The sequence below is a fragment of the Lepidochelys kempii genome, chromosome 10, assembly GCF_965140265.1.
Source record: "Lepidochelys kempii isolate rLepKem1 chromosome 10, rLepKem1.hap2, whole genome shotgun sequence".
Lineage (NCBI taxonomy): Eukaryota > Metazoa > Chordata > Testudines > Cheloniidae > Lepidochelys > Lepidochelys kempii.
The window spans coordinates 30,258,022-30,276,630 of NC_133265.1; the positions used below are offsets into that span (position 1 = coordinate 30,258,022).

The 18,609-nt window shown below is 45.7% G+C and overlaps 1 protein-coding gene across 6 annotated transcripts in view; it reads right to left on the minus strand.

Moving 5' to 3' along the window:
- Window positions 1-18,609, minus strand: part of LOC140918363 (syntaxin-binding protein 4-like) — a 123,396-nt gene that overhangs the window by 98,047 nt on the left and 6,740 nt on the right. The window contains exon 1 of one of the 6 annotated variants that reach the window (XM_073362557.1): window positions 12,713-12,859. The exons of the other annotated variants lie outside the window; for them this stretch is intronic. The gene's annotated coding sequence lies outside the window, so the exon portion shown is untranslated. Of the gene's footprint in view, window positions 1-12,712; window positions 12,860-18,609 lie in introns of those variants that run through there. 6 annotated transcript variants of the gene reach the window in all.

Consider the following 18,609-nt stretch of genomic DNA (forward strand, 5'->3'; position numbering starts at 1 on the left):
AAAACAGAATTAAATTAGGGCTGAAGCAAAAGTAGTCTGAACAAAGATTATGCAGTCAAGCAAGAAACAAAAAATAACCCATCTGACGCAGGTGATCAGTCAAAGTTTCAGTAACAAATTACACCTACACACACTCTCCACTGGTCAGTGGGTGAAAAGATATTGCAAGCTATCCATCGGCTGAAATATTTTCATAAATATTATTCACTGAACAATTTCAGATAAATTAATAAAAAATGAGCTAATTATATTGATTAAATTGTTCAAAGTGAAACTCACATTTTAATCAGGGTAACAACCTTTAGCTACCCATGATTTCTCTAGTGTCACTAACACAGCAGGGTCATTAGAAACTTCACAGGGACAGCAGAGTTAAAATGCCAAAAGAATAGGTCCCTACAACTTTAGCCAATGGAGAATCTCCAGTAACTGACAGCAGTATAGGGCTTCTGACAGCCAGCTGAGCAATTCCAAGAGACAGAAAGACAAACATCAGCTCATTACAAAGTAACAGAGTCCTTCTTTTAACTTGCAAAGCCACCTGGAAATGTGCTATTAACGAAGAACAGCTGAAGAATTTAGCTGATCAGAATTAAAACAGCAACTTCTCAATAAAGCATCAGCATGTGTGACAGGAGGCTGCAGTGCTAGGAATACTGCAACACAGCAGGCTGGAGAGCAGCAACGTATTCTAATGGAATAAAATAATGACTAATTATTATTGCCAGTTATTAATTTCATGCATCTACAGAACACCTGTTATCCAGAGATCTCAATCCTAAAGCTCCAGCAGGGCTGCTGCCATAAACATGCCTCCCATAAGGGCTGTGGCCTCTCTCCCTGTTGCCATAACTACGGCTATTTGCATCATCCAGCTCGCTAATCACCCAATCTGTTATCAGATTAGGTGGCACAGTCAGCAGTACAGGATGGCATGGTGGGTCAGGGCCCCAGCATTCCCACATTAACCACTGGAAGGAAACTCACACGACCTTTGCAGAGGCAGCATTTTATTCATCTCAGCTATTCTCTGCCGCAGTTTGCATGTTTGCAGCTTTAATCTTCTATTAGGATTGGCTCCTGCCTCCCCCTTCTCACCCAGGAGAGAGGCTGTGGGGCAAATTCTCCTTAGCGGTGTAAATAAGGAGAGACACCACTGAAGTTAGTCCCGGTTACTCTGTTCAAAACCGTGAGACAAAGACCAAGCTTATTTAGTGGGAAGGCTGTGTCTAGCATGGGCCAAATTCCTCTGTGGTGTAAATCCACTGAAGTCAAGGGAGTTACAGCATGGAGGAACTCAGCCTTGCATTCAGATGCTTTCAGAAACATCATTGTCATAAATATAAAGGGAAGGGTAAACCCCTTTGAAATCCCTCCTGGCCAGGGGAAAGCTCCTCTCACCTGTAAAGGGTTAAGAAGCTAAAGGTAACCTCGCTGGCACCTGACCAAAATGACCAATGAGGAGACAAGATACTTTCAAAAGCTGGGAGGAGGGAGAGAAACAAAGGGTCTGTGTGTCTGTCTATATTCTAGCTTATATTACCAAGATAAGCTATTACCAGCAGGACAGTGGGGTGGGAGGAGGTATTGTTTCATATTCTCTGTGTATATATAAAGTCTGCTGCAGTTTCCACAATATGCATCTGATGAAGTGAGCTGTAGCTCACGAAAGCTTATGCTCAAATAAATTGGTTAGTCTCTAAGGTGCCACAAGTACTCCTTTTCTTTTTGCGAATACAGACTAACACGGCTGTTACTCTGAAACCTGTCTATATTCTGTCTTTGCCAGGGATAGACCAGGAATGGAGTCTTAGAACTTTTAGTAAGTAATCTAGCTAGGTACCGTGTTAGATTATGATTTCTTTAAATGGCTGAGAAAAGAACTGTGCTGAATAGAATAACTATTTCTGTCTATGTATCTTTTTTGTAACTTAAGGTTTTGCCTAGAGGGGTTCTCTACGTTTTGAATCTAATTACCCTGTAAGATATCTACCATCCTGATTTTACAGGGGGGATTTCTTTATTTCTATTTACTTCTATTTTTATTAAAAGTCTTCTTGTAAGAAAACTGAATGCTTTTTCATTGTTCTCAGATCCAAGGGTTTGGGTCTGTGGTCACCTATGCAAATTGGTGAGGCTTTTTATCCAACATTTCCCAGGAAAGGGGGGGTGCAAGTGTTGGGAGGATTGTTCATTGTTCTTAAGATCCAAGGGTCTGGGTCTGTAGTCACCTAGGCAAATTGGTGAGGCTTTTTACCAAACCTTGTCCAGGAAGTGGGGTGCAAGGTTTTGGGAAGTATTTTGGGGGGAAAGACGTGTCCAAACAGCTCTTCCCCAGTAACCAGTATTAGTTTGGTGGTGGTAGCGGCCAATCCAAGAACAAAGGGTGTAGTATTTTGTACCTTGGGGAAGTTTTGACCTAAGCTGGTAAAGATAAGCTTAGGAGGTTTTTCATGCAGGTCCCCACATCTGTACCCTAGAGTTCAGAGTGGGGGAGGAACCTTGACAATCATGTTTCAATGCAGCAGGACAGTGGGTTGGGGGGCGCGCATATATGTGTGCTGACCAGCGGTTTACATGTTAACCCTTCCAGTGCGGACTGAGAAGGCAGATACGTCTGAAAAACACCGTGCTGCCCAGCACACCTGTAACCGGCAACATTTGGTTCATTGGTTCATCTCCCAAGGAAACTGCTGCAAGGCACGCGCCATTTCCTGCAGTGGTAGCGAAGGGGTTAATTCGATTACTCATGGCTTAAAACTGCCGGTCATAAGGAAGCACCCATACGGCTGGAGATCTGACATGGGTTTATACAAATACTTCACAGCAGTGCCCGCTTCCCCTTCCCCCTGTTCCTCGGCTCTCCCCTCCAGCGCTCACCAGGAGTGCTAGAGACAACAGAAATGCCTCAGATCCTCACACCATCTTAACCTTGCTGCTGAAGCTGCTCACAAAGGCGAGGAGGAGTATGTTCCCCAGGGGTTTGATTCTCATTTACCCTAAGGTACATGTAATCTTTAAGGCCCCTTTACACTGCCCAAGTGGTGTAAAAAGGCCTTAGTGTAAATGCGAATCAGGCCTATATACAAAGTGTCAAATTAACTCCAAGGACCAGGTGGCATGTGTATGTATATTAACTCCTCAAAGTTGTTTTGTTATTAGGTTGCTGATCTATTCGAGAACGTACTCGTTTAAAGTCACGCTATGTTCCATTATAAGGTTGTTTGGCTCACCCAGCATTCCAGCCGGGGAGCGGGCAAGCCCCAGACCCCGCTCCCCAGCTGAAGTGCCGGGCGGGTGGAATGGGGCAAGCCCCCACACCCCGACCCCACTCCCCCGCTGGAATGCCGGGTGGGTAGAGCGGGGCAAGCCCCTGCACCCCGACCCCGCTACGCCCCTAACTCAACCAAGCTTCACAATCATCATTGGGGGGTACAGTATGAAATTGTTTGTTTAAAATTATTTAAAACTTATACTGTATATGTATATAATGTCTTTTGTCTGGCAAAAAAAATTTCCCCGGAACCTAACCCCTCTATTTACATTAATTCTTATGGGGAAATTGGATTCACTTAACATTGTTTCGCTTAAAGTAGCATTTTTCAGGAACATAACTACAACATTAAGTGAGGAGTGACTGTACGAGAAATCCAAGTACTATAACTAATAGTTTGTGTCACTGAGAACAGTCTAGCAGTCTCACTCAGGTTGGGAGTAGCAGCACTCTCAATGGCTTTTTACCAGGACCTAGCCAGGCAACTGCAGTTCCCTGGCGAAGCTGTGCAGGGAAATCCAGGATTTATAGGCTACAGAGGATAAATAACCCTACATTCTCTAGAGAGACCAGAAATCATGACTTTGATTGGCCTGCCCTGATTTCTCTAGCAACATTCCTGCATCCTCCCTCTCCTGATGGCCAGCAGCACAACCAGACGGAGAACAGCTGAAGTATTGTCATATTACAGCTTTGTCAGTGACATGACTGCCAAAGCCAACTTCTGCTTCAACAGAGGGCCAGCTCAGGGCCTGATCGTCCAGTCCTTAACACAGGCAGGGCTCCTGTCGACAGGCAGGACTGCAGGATAAAGCCCCAGAGGGGAAACATTCACAGCTATTTGGAGAGCGGCTCTACGGAAGCCAGACTCAGCCAATCTGGAAACACATCTCTCTGTCCCAGGTGGGTCCCTGCATATCAGCAATGAAAGGAATGTATTCGAAGTGCGGTTTTCAGTTACTGACAGGGCAAGTCGGCTGTGGGTGGGTTCTTGCAAAACTTTCTAAGGACAAAACTAACCCAGCATGGTTTTGAATTCTGGATTCACAGCCTGATGATCACTTTAGATAAGCTATTACCAGCTGGACAGTGGGGTGGGAGGAGGTATTGTTTCATATTCTCTGTGTATATATAAAGTCTGCTGCAGTTTCCACGGCATGCATCCGATGAAGTGAGCTGTAGCTCACGAAAGCTCATGCTCAAATAAATTGGTTAGTCTCTAAGGTGCCACAAGTACTCCTTTTCTTTTTGCGAATACAGACTAACACGGCTGCTACTCTGAAACCAGCCTTTAGGATATATACAGTACTTTGCCTTCTCACACATTTCCCCTGGTCACTTGGGACTCAAAGATAAATAAATAAATAATCGATCTCTCTCTTGCCCTACTTAGGACTATGAGGAGGGAACATTTAGAACACGCCATTCGGGGCAGACAGTGAACCAGCCCGCAGCATTGCCCAAGACGGTACACGTAGGACCACGAAGTTAGCTGACCCCCAGCATTCCCAATATACACAGAGGAGCCAGCAGCAAAGCAGCCCTAACCTAGCCCAGATGCACACAGTACCATGTAGTAAAGCAGCAAGTAGCAGACTCCTGCTGGTTTCCTGCTTGTGGGAATGTACCATTTTGTTACAGTGAGCATCAGGAAATGGGCATGCACAGAGATTCCCCCGCCTTAGAATTCTGCATCCCTCTCCCATGAGCATCATACACCCATGGAGCCTCTTTTCCTCCCACCCTGAGGCATCCTCCCCTCATCACTGATCTCAAGGGGCCTTTCACTTTGTCCCCTTTTCCTTAAGGGGTGAAGGTGAATGCTGGTGAAAGGAGGGCCATGCCTAACCTTGGGGAAAGGGTGAATATTAACACAGTCAAATCCTAGAGAAGACAGGGCCATTGTCTTAATGCAAGTTAGCTGCTTGACGTATATCCTAGGTTCCCCCTCAGACAGCTTAACGCCTGCTAAAACTAGGTCTCCCTGTGCCTGCTTCACAGAAGACAGGAGTCTGTTATAGTTCCAGTTTAAGTGCTCCAGGGGCTGTAGCAGCTCATGCTTTTAGCTCTGGGGGTTCCCACATCAATCCCCGCTGTGCTGGCCAAGATGGCAACCGTCACCTATGAGACGGCAGTCCCACCAGGCCAGGAGCGATGTGGGAACGAGCAATGAACACCAAATGGTTGCAGCAGGTGTGACGTTAGCTTTAGCCTAGCTGCTGCCTGTGCCCCTGACCATTTCCTCTGGTGTGGTTGTTCATTTACAGTAGTTCTCTTGGAAGTGGCCCCAAGGATGCTTGCTTCCCACCCCTGCCTCTACAGGGATGTGGGGGGAACTTGTGAAAAAACTAGGCTTATAACTGCTGCAGCTCAATCAGAACTACGACACACTGTGCTGCACACAAAACACTATCCTAAAAATAAATTCATAGGTTCAGAGATTAAGTGATCATCATGGTCCCTTCTGGTCTTGCAGTCTGACATCCTGCCTGACACGGGCCAGAAGACTTCCTGCTTCAACTAGAGAATGGTTTTTAAAAAGAAAAATCCAGTCTCGATTTTAAAGTTTCCAGTGGTGGAGAATCCACCACAGCCCTTGGTAAACTTAATTACCTTCCCTGTGAAAAGTCTGCACCTTACTTCTAACCTGAATCGATCTGGTTTCAACTTCCAGCCTTGGAACTTGTTAAACCCTTTTTCTGCTAGATTGACAAGAAAGGGCTCTTCAAATTCCTCTTCCTCATTTAGGTACTTATAGAACGTGATCAAGTCACTTCTTAACTGTCTCTTGGAAAGATAAATAGATTGAGCTCCTGGAGTCTTCCACTGTCAGACAGGTCTCCCAACCCTTTAATCATTCTTGTGCATCGTCTTTGAACCCTCTCCGATTTTTTCAACATTCTTCTTGAATTGTTGATGTCAAACCTGTTCACAGTGTTCCAGTAGTGGTCACACCAATACCAAACACAGAGGCGATATATTCTCTCTATTCCCACTTGATATTCCCTCTTTATACATCCAAGGATCCAATTAGCCCATTTGGCCACATCACTGCACTGGGAGCTCCTCATGTTCAGCTGATTATCTACCTTGACCCCCAAGTCTACCCATCTTAACTCAGTTTTTGTTCTGTTTTTATTCAGTCACAACTCAGACAACATCCCACTAAACCCAACAAGTGATTGAATGAGCAAAAATTTCAGGATCTGGCTCCTCAATAATATTTTTGTCTATATTTAGATTGTGTAGATTATTTGAAGAAGTTAAAAAAAAAGTCACACTCTCTCATGCAGCCATTATCCCAACACAGTTTTCAAATGTCACTGACTATTAAGATAGTATGTGTAGTTTTCAGAAGGAGGAAATCAAAAGTAGTCAGCCCAACTTCATAAAGAAAATTCTGTGCAATCCTTCTTTTTGAGGACTGAAGAACCTCAAACAAATGTGGGTTTATAGACCAAAGCAGATTTGAGAGATGGTTTTCAAAATGGTTAGACTTTCCCCTTAAGTAAAATACACAGCTTCACATGCCCCTTCAAAGTTCAATATTTCCACGTACAAAAAATACCTCATCTGGTTAATTTCCCTTCCCTCTCTCCTCACCCCAAATATCATCTAAGAATATAGGAACGGCCATACCAGGTCAGACCAATGGCTCATCTAGCCCAGTACCCTGTCCTCCGACAGTGGCCAATGCCAGGTACTCCAGAGGGAATAAACAGAACCGAGCAATTATCCAGTGATCCATCCTCTGTTGTCTAGTACCAACATCTGGTAGTCAGAGCCTGGACATCGTGGCTCATAGTCATCGATGGACCTCTCCTCAATCAACTTATCTAATTCTTTTTTTAACCCAGTTACACTCTTGCGCTTCACAACATCCCTTGGCAACAGGCAAAGTGAAATAAGAAATTTCAGGAAGACAAGCATTTCTCTTACAAAGTTTGAAGAGAGGGTAAACAAGCTATCAGCGGCTCTGTGATGAGGTTGTTTGTGTAGTACCTATGTATCCAAGTGAGACAAACATTCTATAAGTACCGTATGTACCAACATCTGTTTCAGTCCAAATCGCCAGATGTGTTGACTTGAGATCAAGATTAACGGAATGTAAATATCTCATTTTTGGAAGCTTTAACAAGCTCTTTTTTCTTTCAAAACCACTCAAGTTATTGCGGCATGTTCCTCGATAGCGCCCCCCTGCAAGTTCAGTTTGACTGGGATTGCCCCCGCATTTGCAATCCTTGCTCTTCTGCTCCCAACCTTCTCTCACAAAGCAAAAGGTTAATCTGCTTTTCTAGCTTGCTGTAATTTGGGGAAGAGTCAGAAACTCTGTCTTTCTACAACTGAAGTCTAATCTCTCAGCCGTTTAGAAACAGATCTGCTTAGTTTAAGTGGCTATTGTGGACAAACAAAAGGCTCTAGCTTCCTTCCTGGAACAGTTTCTGAGGTTGATTTGATGGTTTAATTTTACAGCCATGCTTCCTCCATCCTACTCGCCCAAATCTGCCCTCAGCTCTCGAGAGCTCCTTACAGCTTGCCCTTCCCAGCACCCCTATTGCCCTTCAAGGTCTGGGGGACAGTAACGTCAATTTATCTCATGCTTTTCCAAAGAGGGAAACATGCACTGCTGCCCTTTGAAGTCCCCCTTCCAAGGTTTCACCCATACCACATCCCAGCCATGATCAGAGGTCACTGCAGACATGATGCAGAGCGTCCCCCACATTTAGCATTTTCTCTTCTTCTCTCACCTTCCTCTAAAACCCATCACTGCCATTGGGCAAGAGTCTCATACACCCAGTCATGGCTGCATAGTAACACATCCACAAATGCTCCCACGGCCCCCAGTGAGACTACTCGGGGAGTAAGGGAGTACTCCAACGGAGTACGGGTGGACCTCAGAATTCATGCTACTATTTATCTGACCTTCAGTGAGCAGACAGCTCCACTTGGATCTCCTGCACCACAGTTCTGCCAAGACATTAATGTAGCATTTTTGCTAGGATTGCACAGAGGGGTACAAACTGCCAATCTAAATTACACCAAGGGTCCATCTAGCCTACTGTCCTGTCTGACAAAGGCCAAAGCCAAATGCATCAAAGGACAGTAAAATCCCTATAGCGCATCTAACAGCACAATAACATACCAATAGGTTGGGAAATTTTCATGACACTAGTTCATGATTAGTTTATACATTGAAGTGTGAGGACTAATAGCCTTTGCAAGGTTTCTTCTATTATTACTCTTCATAAATCTTTTCTTTTACTGTTATTAAGCCATTTGTCTCAGTCTTGTCGCACTGAGTTCCCTAGAACACATATTGTGCAAAGAGTGAAATAAACACAACGTGCCCAATTCATTGTTACAACTCTGGAGTTACACTGGTGTAACCCCACTGAAGTGAGAGAGTAGAGAATCAAGAACTATAGATCTAATTTTGACTCCAATCCAGTGGACGTGTGTGTGTGTGTGTGTGTGTGTGTGTGTGTGTGTGTGTGTGTGTACACAAACACAGAGATTTACATACACACACACACGTTCTTTCTTGCCCTGAATTATAAGGAAACCTATTTTAAATGCAGTAGAAACTCAGCTGTATCTAAAAAATATTGTATTCATTCAAGTAAACAAGTTGATACGCACGCACACAAACAAACAATATTAAGAAAAATAAAATACTCCAGCTAAAATCAATCAGCTCTTAGTCAGTCAGCAAATCAGATGTATTAAGGGTTAACAGGATTACTAAGTCCCCTAGGTTTCCGAATCCCCTCAGCTGCAGGATTTCACTGGTTATAAACTTATTAACAAAAGCAGGTTGTTCCTTCCAGACTGGAAGAACTGAAAGCTAAGATCCCTTCTCTCCCCAGGCATCCAGTCTAGACTCCATCTGCCAGCCTGCAAATACTTTCTGCCCTCTGGGTTAAGCTGTCTGGGTCCCCTGATGGGCAGCAAATTAATTGGGGAAAATAAGAGGCCGACAGCAGGAAACCAAAGGGAGATAAGTCCCAATGATTCCAAAGCCCACTGAAAAATTCACTGTACATGGAAGAAAAGCAGCAGGGGAAGAGAAGCAGCTGCCTAAGGAAAGGAACAGGGATGTTAAAATAAAGTCCTCAGGGCCAAATCCTAGTCCCATTTGATTTAGTTGGACAAACCCCATAGATTTCCTTAGGACAAGGATCTTACCCTCTGGCTCCAATGAGATCTAACTGCAGAGTGGAAATATGAAAAGAAAAATCATGAAGAACATTTTGTGGAAATAGTTTCTTGGGTTCCCCCGTGGCAAAAAATTGCACGTTTCACCAACCTTTTCTGTTGAACTTTTGACGTAAGAAAAACTTCTAATAGCCCTTGAGCTGCTTGGAAAAAAGAGGTAAGTGGGAAAGTTCTCTCCCTTTTCTTTTTGGTCAAAATAGGCCTTTTGATCAAAGTAGGAATCAAAAAACAAAAATCAGGAAAACTGAGACCAGCGCTTGTTCTAGCGGTTGATGGAACCCTGCCCCCGTGGAGACCAAACAGCATAACACCCAATGCCTTCTGAGAAAGAGGCCTCATGTTCTCAGGCTGAAAGGGATCGAATCTGCCTGACAGACTGGCATAAGGCCCTGATTCGGCAATGGGTGGGCCTCTATGCTAAGCCCTGAGGAAACCAAAGGGCCTGTGAGGCCTCGGGTACCATGGGAAGAAGCATGAAGGGGCTTGTCCAAGCATTGTAACTTGTAGGATTGGGGCCAAATCAGTAATAATTCCACTCAAGTCAATGGAGCTACCTAGGCACACCTGACAGCAGGAGCCAGTCCCAGGCAGCACCATGTGTGTTTTCCTTTACGAGCCCACACGGAAGCTGCCCCATTTCTCCTTATGCCCACCAAGGCCTCCTCCCTCCCGGTGTCTGCTTTTGAAAGATAGCCTGTCGGCTGCTGACGCCACCTTCTGCCACCGAAGCCAATGGGTTATTCCAACACTTCCTTCATTGGCCGGAGAAGGAAAACGCCATACCAGATCCCTTCATCCATTATCACTCAGTCACATTTCTGTGGGCCATCACAGAGCGGTGATCAGTCTCTACCCAACAGAGCTTGCAGCGTAAATAATACAATAGCTCTCATGACCTGTCTAGGAGCTGCCCCACCCCACAGTGGCTGAGCGGGTTTCATCTCTCCCTCCTCACAACCCCACTCCTGGCAAGGATCTCAGTAACATTCCAGTTGCTACTGAACAGTAATCTGATTTTTCTCAATCTCCCCTGCATTAGAAGTGCTCTTTCCCTCCTCTTTCCTTCGTCCCGTTTCTCCTCTCCTTTCTCTTTTTAGTAAGTCTTGTTCTCACCTGTCACAGCCCTTTCCCCACCCCTGCCTATGTCAGCAGCACGGCTCGACTCCTTCGGCTTCTTTGATTCCTTTCTCCAGCCCAGTTGCACCATCTTACTGCTCATTGTGCTCCTGGCTGTATTTCAGCGAGGGAGATCTACATCTATAAAGCAGCTTCACTGGCCCCCTTCAAATCCCTCCTTTGCTGGGACAAACTCCACAGTGGTCAGACAGCTGGTGTGCTGAGATCACTGCCTGGTCATGCTGAGCAGTATCATTTCATTGTTTCTTTGTGCACCCCACATCTGTCTGAATCCACCTTATACTGAATCTTGTCTTATACTTAGATTGTGAGCTACTGGGGCAGGAACTGTGTTTCTGTTCCATGTTAGTACAGCACCCAGCACAATGCTAGCACCAATACAAATAACATGGCAAGGCACAGACTTGCAAAAAAATCTATCCAGCCAAGGCAAGTCATCACTTTTGATGGGCAGATAATTTCTCATTTGTTTTATCCTCACTGTTGGAGAGGATGATATTTGTATCTAAGCTGTACATTTCATGACAATTTTGCAAAGCTGACTTCACTTCCACTGGAGGATCTCAAAGTGCTTTATAAGCATTAATGAATTAAGCCTCATAGTTGAGCCTGATCCAAATCCCATCAACTGACTTCAGTAGGCTTTCAATCAGGCCCAGTGCCCGCAGGTAGGCCAGCAGTATTGCGCCCATTTTACGGATGGGAAAACTGAGTCATGGAGACACAAAATTAAATGCCCAAGATCACAGCAACATAGCCAGAAACTGAACCTAAGGGCACTGGCTTCCAGTCCCCGGCCACTAATCACTGCCTAGGACACAGATTTTAGAACTTGCTCTGTTCACTCATCTGTGCAGGGGAAAGGTTGCCCAAGTGTAACTTCCCAGCAGGTGTGACTGCACAAAAAGTACCAGGGTATGGGTCAGTTTAGTTAATCTGTTCATTCATTCATTCCAGACACTATAACAAATTAATCTTTTAATCAGTAGCAGAGTTGGGCCACATTTATCAAAGTGATGGGGCAGCGTTATCTCACTTGCCATCTGTTTGCTGCCCTGAAGAGCTCGCTTTCTGGACAAAATACTAAGCAAAGTATAAGGCCAGCAGAACACCACCCAGCCCATCTGGCACTTTTCACACACTGGGGATCCTGGAGGGAGCTTGGCTTTCCCCTAAGCCGACAATCAACAGGACTAATCAGACACATACTGTAGCAGAAACGGAGCAGCTTCTGCTAGGCAGATTGCTGCACAAACTCTTCAGGCAGCTAAATCCAGCAGAGCTTTTCTCCGGATACAGGGTTGGGTCTGAAATTGTGTACTGGAGAGGAGAGCAAACTTTTGGGGAGAGGAAGCTTTTCACCCACCTGATTTGCAATCCCATGAAAATGAAGTCAGGTGAGGTCTGAGGGACTTTGGCGCCATGCCCACAAATTGTGAAGATACACTAACGGGTTGGGTTTTGCTGAGGGTGTTTTTTAAAGCATTTAGGCAGATTGTCGTTGTTTAACAGTGTGTCTGTATAGGAACTTGTATAGCCCTCTGTCAAGGTTCCTTCCCCACTCTGAACTCTAGGGTACAGATGGGGGGAACCTGCATGAAAGACCCCCTAAGCTTATTCTTACCAGCTTAGGTTAAAAACTTCCCCAAGGTACAAACGTTGCCTTCTCCTTGAACAGTACGCTACCACCACCAAGCGTTTTAAACAAAGAACAGGGAAAGAGACCACTTGGAGATGTCTTCCCCCCAAAATATCCCCCAAGTCCTACACCCCCTTTCCTGGGGAAGGCTTGGTAATAATCCTCACCAATTTGTATAAGTGAACACAGACCCAACCCCTTGGATCTTAAGAACAATGAAAAAGCAATCAGGTTCTTAAAAGAAGAATTTTAATTAAAGAAAAGGTAAAAGAATCACCTCTGTAAAATCAGGATGGTAAATACCTTACAGGGTAATCAGATTCAAAACACAGAGAATCCCTCTAGGCAAAACCTTAAATTACAAAAAACAGGAATAAACCTCCTTCTTAACACAGGGAAAATTCACATAAATCAAAAGATAAACTAATCCGCCTTGCCTGGCTTACCTATACTGGTTGCAAGATTGGAGACTTGGATTAGGATGGATTGGAGAAGATGGATTTCTGCCGGGCCTCTCTCAGTCCCAAGAGAGAACCACCATGAAACAAAGAGCACAAACAAAAGCCTTCCCCCTTCTTGGTCCTTTGGGTCAGGTGCCAGCCAGGTTAGATGAGCTTCTTAACCCTTTACAGGTAACAGGATGTTGCTTCTGGCCAGGAGGGATTTTACAGCACTGTATACAGAAAGGTGGTTACCCTTCCCTTTATATTTATGGCACGCCCCCCAAATCACAGATAGGGTGAAAACACTGGCTATGATTTCTTCCTGGAGCTTTAGGAAAAAACAGAGTTAATAAGACACATGGATCTCTAAATATACTACTAACTGTATAAAGACTAACAATATTTTCCACATCTTAAGGACGATTTGGACCAGTTGATTCCAGGAAACTTTCACAGGAAAGTGCATCAGCCACTTTGTTAGAAACTCCTGAAATGTGTTGTATGTCGAAATCAAAATCTTGGAGAGCTAAAGTCCACCAAATAAGTTTTTTGTTATTTCCCTTGGCGGCATGAAGCCACTGTAGCGCAACATGGTCGGTTTGCAGATGGAAACGCCATCCCCAAACATATGGGCGTAGCTTTTCCAAAGCGTAGGCAATGGCGTAACATTTCTTTTCACTGATTGACCAGTGGCTTTCCCTCTCAGATAGCTTCTTGCTGAGAAACATGACAGGATGGAACTCTTGATTCGGTCCTTCCTGCATTAAGACTGCTCCCACACCACACTCGGACGCATCTGTCGTTACTAAGAACAGTTTGTCAAAGTCTGGGGCCCTTAGTACAGGGTCAGACATGAGTGTCGCTTTAAGCTGGTTAAAGGCCTTCTGACACTCTTCGGTCCACTGAACGGCATTTGGCTGTTTCTTTTTGGTTACGTCTTTTAGTGGGGCGGCAATTTGGCTGTATTGCAGTACAAATCATCTGTAATAACCAGCCAAGCCTAAGAAGGATTGGACCTGTTTCTTTGAATTTGGGACAGGCCACTTTTGGACAGCACCCACTTTGGCCTGTAGGGGGTTGATAGTTCCTTGACCCACCTTCCAAGGTAAGTCACACTGTTTAGGCCTATTTGACACTTCTTAGCCTTAACAGTTAGTCCTGCCTCCCTTATGCGCTCAAAGACTTTTTATAGATGTTCCAGGTGTTCTGCCCAGGAATCCGAAAATATGGCCACATCGTCAACGTAGGTGACTGCATATTCTCCCAATCCCGCTAGGAGACCATCTACAAGTCTTTGGAAGGTGGTGGGTGCATACCACAGTCCGAAAGGGAGCACATTAAATTCACACAGCCCGACATGTGTGATGAAGGGTGACTTTTCCTTGGCAGATTCATCTTGCGGCACCTGCCAGTACCCCTCAGTTAAGTCCAAGGTAGAGATGAATTGGGCCCATCCCAGTTTCTCCAATAGTTCATCTGTGCGTGGCATTGGATAGTTGTCTGGGCGAGTTACTGCATTTAGCTTACAGCAGTCCATGTAAAAACGTATCTCCTCAACTGGTTTGGGAACTAGAACCACTGGAGATGCCCATGCAGTGCCAGAGGGGCGGATTACACCCATCTGTAGCATATCCTGGATCTCCCGTTCTATAGCAGTTTTAGCTTGAGGAGACACCCGGTAAGGTTGGGCTCTAATTGGGTGAGCATTACCTGTGTCAATGGAATGGTATGCCCGTTCAGTCAGTTCTGGGGTGGCTGAGAATGTTGGAGCGTAACTAGTGCACAGCTGCTTGATCTGCTGTCGTTACATATGCCCAAGGGTCATGGAGAGGTTCACCTCTTCCACGCCACCATCACTTTTCCCTTCGTAGTAGACACCTTCAGGCTACTCACCTTTATCTCCTCACTGGGCTGTAAACTGGCAAACCTTGAATTCTCTGAAATAAAAGGGCTTTAGAGAATTAATATGGTACACCTTAGGCTTTCGGTTTGAGGTTAGGAATGCTATGAGATAATTAACAGCTCCCAGGCACTCTTGGACCATGAATGGCCCTTCCCACGACACTTCCATTTTATGTGCCTGGAGCACCTTTAAGACCATGACGTGGTCCCCTACTTTGAAGGAACGCTCTCTGGCATGTTTATCATACCAGGCTTTTTGCTCTTTTTGAGCATCTTTTAGGTTTTCTTTAGCAAGAGCTAAAGAGGTTCAAAGGGTGGTTTGTAGGTTGGTTACAAAGTCCAGAATGTTAGTTCCAGGAGAAGGTGTAAACTCCTCCCATTGCTGCTTCACCAACTGTAACGGCCCCTTAACCTCACGGCCATACACAAGTTCAAATGATGAAAACCCTAAACTGGGATGTGGTACAGCTCTGTAGGCAAAGAGCAACTGTTGCAAAACTAGGTCCCAATCACTGGAGTGCTCATTTATGAATTTACGTATCATGGCCCCCAAAGTTTCATTAAACTTCTCCACCATGCCATTTGTTTGATGGTGGTAAGGCGTGGCAACCAAGTGATTTACCCCAGGACCTTCCCAAAGGCTTTCCATAGTTCCTGCCAGGAAATTAGTTCCTGCATCTGTAAGGATGTCGGAGGGCCAATCTACCCTGGCAAAAATGTCTATTAGTGCCTGGCACACACTTTTAGCCCTGGTGTTGCATAGAACTACTGCTTCCGGCCATCGGGTGGCAAAATCCACGAAAGTCAGTATGTACTGCTTTCCTCTGGGTGTCTTTTTCAGAAAAGGACCCAGAATATCCACAGCTACTCGCTGATATGGAACCTCAATGATGGAGAGTGGCTTGAGAGGGGCTTTGACCTGGTCTTGGGGTTTTCCCATTCTTTGGCATACCTCACAAGATCGGACATAGGCAGAAACATCCTTACACATTCCCTCCCAATGGAATGACCTCCCCAAATAGTCTTTGGTCCTGTTCACCCCAGCATTGCCACTAGGATGATTGTGGGCTAAGCTCAAGAGCTTTCCCCGGTACTTAGTTGGAACTACCAACTGTCTCTGAGGATGCCAGTTTTCCTGGTGCCTACTAGAAAGAGTTTCCTTGTATAAAAGTCCTCTTTCTACAACAAACCAGGATCGATTTGAAGAGTTGAGAGGCGGTGGGTTGCTCCGTGCCTCCATCCAAGCTCTCTGGAGGCTTTCATCTGCTTCCTGTTCGGCCTGGAACTGTTCCCTTGATGCTGGAGACATCAGTTCCTCATTTGGATTGTGGACCTAGGCTTGGTCCCTCTGGAAGTGATGCAGGTGACGGGGCTGTTTCCATTAACGATGAACCGCTCTCCGCTGGTGCACTATGGGGTATTTCAGACTCCGGCTGAGCCTCTTGTGTAGGGTCATCTGCTGCTGCTGCCAGTGCAGGCTCGTGGTACCCTCTGGTGTTGGAGCTGTAGACGGAGTTGCAAGCGCTGGACTCAGTGCTGGCAGTGGTTCTGGTGCTGGTTGCTTCGGCAGTTTCGGTTCAGGGACTGGCTTTGGCTGGGTCTCTGGGACTGGATCCACTACGGCCGTTGCAGTCGTTGGCAGAGGATCCGGTTCCACCACCTCCATCTGGGTCTCTGGTAACCCAGACGGGGCCCTGGTGGAAGGCTCAGAAACAGGAATAGGTGTGGAAGCTTGCTTAGTCTGGCTGCGGGTGACCATTCCCACCCTCTTGGCCAGCTTTACCTGGTTGGCCAAGTCTTCCCCCAACAGCATGGGAATGAGATAATCATCATAGATTGCAAAAGTCCACAGTCCTGACCAGCCCTTGTACTGGACAGGCAACTTGGCCATAGGCAAATCGAAAGAGTTGGACTTGAAGGGTTGAATTGTCACTTGGGCCTCTGGGTTGATTAAGTTGGGGTCCACTAAGGATTGGTGGATAGCTGACACCTGCGCTCCAGTGTCCCTCCACGCTGTAAACTTCTTCCCACCCACACTCACAGTTTCCCTTCGCTCTAAGGGTATCTGGGGGGCATCTGGGCCTGAGGACCTTTGGTGTGACCCCGGTGCAATGAACTGTAATCTGTTTGGGTTCTTGGGGCAGTTGGCCTTCACATGCCCCAGCTCATTACATTTAAAACATCGCCCAGTTGACTGGTCACTGGGGCAAGGTGAGTTGCTAGAGAATGGTGTGGTGGGACGATAAGGTGTCTGGGGTTTTCCGTGGGATGTAGGGGGGGCCTTGGGTTGCCCCCGGTGATAGGGTTTTATTTCGGGTTGCCCCTTCTGATATTCGCTCCAACTGCTACTAGTTTTTTCTTTTCTGCCACCTCCACCCATTTGGCTCCAATCTCTCCCACCTCAATTACAGTTTGGGGCTTCCCATTTAGGATGTACCTTTCTATTTCCTCAGGAACACCCTCTAAGAACTGCTCTATTTGCATTAGGAAGGGCAACTCTTCTGGAGATTTAACACTTGCTCCTGATATCCAGGCATCCCAATGTTTCGCAATGTGGTTGGCATGTCGGGTAAATGACACGTCTGGTTTCCACCTTAGGGCTCTGAAACGCCGACGGGAATGCTCAGGTGTTAGCCCCATTCTGACTCTCGCCTGGGTTTTAAAAAGTTCATAACTGTTCATGTGTTCCTTAGGCATTTCAGCCACCACCTCTGCTAAGGGTCCACTGAGCTGCGGCCTCAGCTCTACCATGTACTGGTCTGTAGAGATGCTGTACCCAAGGCAGGCCCTTTCGAAGTTTTCTAAGAAGGCCTCGGTATCATCGCCTGCCTTGTAGGTGGGGAACTTTCTGGGATGGGAAGCGGTACCTGGAGAAGGATTGCTAGGGTTGGTTGGTATATTCTGCTGAGCCCTTGCCTTCTCCATCTCCAGTGCAAGCTTCCTCTCTTTTTCCTTCTCCTCCTCCATAGCTCTCTTCTGCGCAGCTTCCTCTGCCTCCACCCTGGCTTTTTCTGCCTCCACCTCCAAGTGCCTTAAGGCCATCTGTCTATCATGCTCTTTTTGTTTCTCTTCAGCTTCAAATCTGGCCAACTCTAGTTTATTAGCTGCTTCACTGGTAGTCATTTTCCTGCTTTCTTGTGCTTAACTCTAGGTATACCCGAGAGGGGAGCGGGGGGTGGGTGGGGGGGGAGACTTGTGAATTTCCCTGCAGGAGGTTAACTACCCTGCCTTTAGGTAGAAAAAAACTCCAGCTCAAAAAAGTTTTTTTACAAAGGGATTTTTCTAACACCTCTGTCTCCAGGCAAATAGACAGAAAACCCTCTAGCTGCTCTCACCTTTAAAAAAAAAGCTCTTCAGGTCTGAGCTTTTGGTTCAAAATGATCTCTGGTTCAAAATGATCCCACTGCTCTGCCACCATGTTAAGGTTCCTTCCACATTCTGAACTCTAGGGTACAGATGTGGGTACTTGCATGAAAGACCCTCCAAGCTTATTCTTACCAGCTTAGGTTAAAATCTTCCCCAAGGCACAAACTTTGCCTTGCCCTTGAACAGTATGCTGCCACCACCAAGCATTTTAAACAAAGAACAGGGAAAGAGACCACTTGGAGATGTCTTCCCCCCAAAATATCCCCCAAGTCCTACACCCCCTTTCCTGGGGAAGGCTTGGTAATAATCCTCACCAATTTGTATAAGTGAACACAGACCCAACCCCTTGGATCTTAAGAACAATGAAAAAGCAATCAGGTTCTTAAAAGAAGAATTTTAATTAAAGAAAAGGTAAAAGAATCACCTCTGTAAAATCAGGATGGTAAATACCTTACAGGGTAATCAGATTCAAAACACAGAGAATCCCTCTAGGCAAAACCTTAAATTACAAAAAACAGGAATAAACCTCCTTCTTAACACAGGGAAAATTCACATAAATCAAAAGATAAACTAATCCGCCTTGCCTGGCTTACCTATACTGGTTGCAAGATTGGAGACTTGGATTAGGATGG